The sequence below is a fragment of the Pelodiscus sinensis genome, chromosome 1 (genome assembly GCF_049634645.1).
Source record: "Pelodiscus sinensis isolate JC-2024 chromosome 1, ASM4963464v1, whole genome shotgun sequence".
Lineage (NCBI taxonomy): Eukaryota > Metazoa > Chordata > Testudines > Trionychidae > Pelodiscus > Pelodiscus sinensis.
This window is the reverse complement of record NC_134711.1, coordinates 235,630,751-235,636,002: the sequence shown is the minus strand read 5'-3', so window position 1 is coordinate 235,636,002 and position 5,252 is coordinate 235,630,751.

The following is a 5,252-nucleotide window of genomic DNA, read 5'->3' as shown; positions in this document are numbered from 1 at the left end:
TGGTGTCTTCTAGTCCTTTATGGGAACTAATGGAGAACTTTTCTGTATGCACCCTCTCCACCCCACTCATGCTTTTAGAGACCTCTATCCTGTCCCCCCTCCGTCTCCTCTTTTCTAAGCTGAAAAGTCCCAGTCTCTTTAGCCTCTCTTCATATGGGACCTGTTCCCAACCCCTGATCATTTTAGCTGCCCTCCCCTCTCCCAGCCTCTCTCTTCCCCTCTCCCACCTCCTTTTCCCAGTCTCCCCCAGTTTTGTTCAATAAGACAGATTCCATTTTGGAAGACACGTTATCTTTATTTTGTACATCAAGAAGAGGGGCTAGGGAAGGGTAAGTGGAAGGAGGTGAGGGAGGAATGGGGCACGAGCCCCCGATGGGGAGAACTGGGCTGGCTCTGTGGGCTTCTGGGGGTGGAAGCTCTCCTGCAGCCCCCCAATTGTCCCCTCTCCCAAGATGGCAGCCTGCGGCTAGTGCAGCTGGGCTGATGGCCGAGTGGTGTGATGTGCCCAGTGTGGGTAGTCCGGGCACTCCAAGCCAGGACTGCTTTGCAAGCGGGGCACCCCTGAGAACTGTCTGTCCGGGGTGGGGGTCGGGACCCTTTAAGCACAGCCCTCGGCTAGCCTGAGACAGCATGTCCACGCTCTAAGTCCTCTTCTGATGCCCTGCCGGCACTGCTTCTGGCCATCCTTAAGCCCGGTTCAGGGTCCACTTAATGTGGACATGCTAGTTCGAATTAGCAAAACGCTAATTCGAACTAGTTTTTTAGTCTGGATCTGTTAGTTCGAATTAGTTTAGTTCGAATTAACTAATTCGAACTAAGTTAGTTCGAATTAATGTTGTAGTGTAGACATACCCTGATATATCAGTTCCTAGGGAAAGAAAATCTAAGTCAACAAGAGGTTCAGGAGATGATATTAATAGTACAACTATGTTGATATGAAGCAAATATAGGAAAAATAGAAAGAGGTCAGTATTGCTCTATCAGGAGCTCTTTAATGATCTGCAAATCAAAAGGGAATCCTACAAAGGGTGAAAACATGGACAGATTCCAAGGATGGGTACAAAAGAATAGCACAAGAATATGGGGACAAAATCAGAAAGGCTAAGGAACAAAATGAGTTACACAGAGAAGGGACATAAAAGGCAGTAAGAAGAGGTTCTATAAATACATTAGGAGCAAGAGACAAATGAAGGAGGATAGGATTAGAATTCAAAATAACCTTGAAAAACTGGAGTATTGGTCTGAAATCAACAAGATGAGGTTCAATAAAGACAAGTACAACATACTACACTTGTGCACTTGATTTTTCCTTCATAATTATAAAACAGGCAATAACTAGCTAGGCAGCAGTACTGCTGAAAAAGATCTGGGGTTTGCAGTGAATCCCAAACTGCATATGAATCAATGTGATGCAATTGCAAAAAAGGCTAATATTCATGGGTATATTAACAGAAGTTTTAAGATTCTCGTGTCTAGTTCTGGGTGTCAAACTTTTTAGAAAGACATGGAGAAATTGGAGAGAGCAGAATTAAAGGTTTTGAAATCCTGACCTAGAAGTGTAGGGAGGCCTGGAGAGCCCTCCCGTGACCAGAACAACAATGTCTGCATTGTCAGGCCTTGTCCTGACCATGTCCAAGGTATGGCTCTCTAACAAAGCAAACCCTAGGCCTGTCTCAAGTCTGGTGCACGTAAGCATGCAAACAAGGCAGGGAAGCTTTGAGAGGCAGGAATGCTTGCACAATCATGTAGAGACTGCATAGTACTGTGAGACCAGGCCAAGACGACCAGAAACAACCTGGTACTGATACATTCCATTTTTGATAAGCGAAAAATTCCAGATACAGCCATAGAACTGTTAATTAAGCACTTAGTCTTGCAACATCCTGCATGTACCCCAAATATTGGCATAATAGTTATCTTACACAATATGCAGTTGATTGGTAGATATTATTAGAACAACAAGTCTCGCTTTGCTATACAATGGGCTTAGTAAAAAGAATTGATGGGAGGGAATGAGCAGGATTTACCCACAGGTCGTGCTCTTGACATAACTAGAAGTAACAGACCCTTTCACACCGGCGACCCCAGTGCATGGTGTTCCGACATGTGGGAATCAAAGGAACCACGACCTCCTGCCTGGTACTGTAGGTAGCATACAGGTGAAGTGTAAGTGAACTAGGCTTAATTATTGTATTACAGTAGATCTTCTATTAATTGCTTTTGCATTGCTTTGTGCTGTATTAAATGCTTTAAAATGTATAGTTATTTAAGTTTTAAATTGTATAGTAATTGTTTTTAAGGCTTGTAAAATTTGAACAACTATGTTAACTGCTTAAAGCTTGGAATAAATAAGTAAGTGGTTAAGTCTCTCTGGAGTGTCCTGGTTTCCCTTGGATCTAAAAATCAAACCACACAACAATGAGGAAAAAACTGGGCATGTTTAATCAAGAGAAAAGAAAATTGATGATAGTCTTAAAATATGTTATGAGATGTTATAAAGAGGATGGTGATGTCCACTGAAGATAGGACAAATAGTAATGGGCTTAATCTGTGGCAAGGGAGATTTAGGTTAGATATTAGGGAAAACTTTTTAACCATAAGGGTGATTAAGCACTGGAATAGGCTTCCAAGAAGAACAAGTTGGAGAAACCCCTATCAGGGATGGTCTAGGTTTACTTGATCCTGCCTCAGCACAGAGGTCTGGATTATTTGACCTCTCAATGGCCCTTTTAGTCCTACATTTCAATGATTTCCATGGGAGTTCTCAGTGCCTTGTAGGATGGAACTAAGGGTGCACCTACATGGCACCCTTACCTCAAAATATGCTATGCAATTTGTGCTATGCAAATTGAGTAGCTTATTTTGAGGTAATTTCGAAATAACTTATTTTGAAATTTGACACTGTCTACACAGCCACAAAATTTGAAATAAAGCACTGTTCCAAAATGTCCCTTTAAACAAGATTTACAGGGATGTTGGAATAGCGAGCCCATTATATTTTGAAATAACGGGTGCACTCAAAAGACAGGGAATAGCTATTCGGGATATTTCCAGTATCCTAAAAAAAGCACCACAGTGTAGATGTAGCCTAAACGATCAAATGCTTTCTTTACGCTTTCTCTGTGAAGTCTGCTGTTGGAGAATATTACTGTCATAATATCACTGACCACATTAATATGGCATCTGTAGCTAAAGAATGAATTAGAAGAACTTTCTTCTGTGATAATGAAAATAGGAACACTACAGCTCTTCTACAAAGTTAATTTCAATAGAATGCATGCAAGCTGCAACAACTGGATTTTATAAAAACATTTTCTTAGAAAAAGTATGTGATAGTAAACAGAATCCTAATTTTAAAATATTATTTGAAGATCATTTCAAGGAATTTTGAGATTTTTCATGGTTGCTAGAGCAAAGACTCTTTGGTCAAAAGAGATGGTTAGTTTCACAAATATACAAATATCCGTAATTATGAAATTATGCTCTTGTGTTTGGTTCAGTAATCAAACATAACTTTGATTCTTAATCATCTCAGAAATTAAACATTACTTCACTATGTACAGGTTGGACCTCCTGGTCCGGCACCATCAGGATCTGACAGGTCTCAGGTGAGGGATTTTGCCAAACCAGGGGAGGTCATATCTGGCTCCTATTATACCAGCTCCCTCAAGTCCTGGACTAAGCCACCAGTCTCTTGGCCAGCTCCCCCTTGCTGCCAGTCTCAATGCCCTGTTGGTCCCCCACCTCCTTCCCTGCTACAATAGGCAGCCCAGCTCCCTAAGCGCCAGTCTCCTGGCCCCACCAGGCAGCCCCACTAGGTTCTGCCTGGCTGCCTATGTGTGACACACCAGGCAGCCCAGCCGTGAGGAGCCCAGTTGCCAGCCCTTCACTGGGACTCTCTGGTCCTGGAATGTCTGTGGTCCTGCCTGATGATGGATGTTGCCAGACCAGGGAATCCTGGATTACAGAGGTTCAACATGTATAAAGAAAAAAATGTACTTTCAATCTAAATTGACTTATTTCAGACTAAGGAAAAGGGAAACCAATTCCAGCATCATCAAAATAAACATTTGGTACATGATGTTGCCATTGCTGTAACGGAGTGAAGAAATTTAACGAACAAATTGGCTGCTAAGTGTGCAGATGGGACATACTTCTTAGAAACATAAAGAGGAAGTACACGGAAAAGATTTCAAAAATTCAGGCAATAATCTCTACAGTTAAAAGTATAATTCAGTAGAATTTCTTAATATTCAAATATCATTCAATCAATACCTCAGCTCAGAATCAACCGAAACTCCTTAAAATTGCTTTCACTTCCAGACAACATGTGCATAATAAGTCTGGAATATATATACGGAACACTTAACTCCTTCTGGTCCATAGTTTAATCTTTTGTTAAGAGGACACTGGTAACATTTAATACATACTTATTATCACATTCCCAAGAGGTTTTAGGTTCATAAGGGACATTTCAATTTTGATTCTTGACAAACACAAGTGAAATAATATAAAAACAGTAATACACTAATCTTGTTCAATAAAAAATTGTTAATCTTTAAAGTACCACCGGATTCCTTGTTTTTGCTAAAACAGACTAACATGACTACCTCTTTGAAATCTGTAATATAATCTTATTTTCATCAGTAACACTGCTTTTACACACCTAATAAGCTATAATGTTACCATATCTTTCCAATGTCTATTATAATTAGGTATATATCTACTTGTTTCTAATGTTACATTACCTGCTCCAGATGTACCTCTTTAAAAGTATTAAAATGTATTCAAGAATAACAAATGAATGTATATTGGTGAGTTGTAGTTTAATAAGTGCACATTTGCAAATATTACAGCATGATCTCTTTTACTGGATGTATCTTTTGATGTTTCATTCATAGGAAACATTCAAGTATCTTACAAGGATTTTCTTTCTGAAACAGAATAACTGGCACCCTTGAACCCTTGACTACATTTATGAGATTCAAATAATTCACACATCTACCGCTAATGAGATAAACACCTGATCATTTTCTCTCTCTCTCTGAATGATTGACTTTATGGAATAAAAAATGTTATGGACTCTTGACTTTAATGTGAAAGTAAGATGAACGAAGCCAGGTCTTTGAAAGTTTATGGAGGATGAGAGTTGACAGTGGGATACAAGTTCTGGCAGCAGAAATGCTCTTAAATTCCTTCAACAACTATAATGGCTCCCAGGAATTCAACTGGCTGAATTACCTTCCAATGCC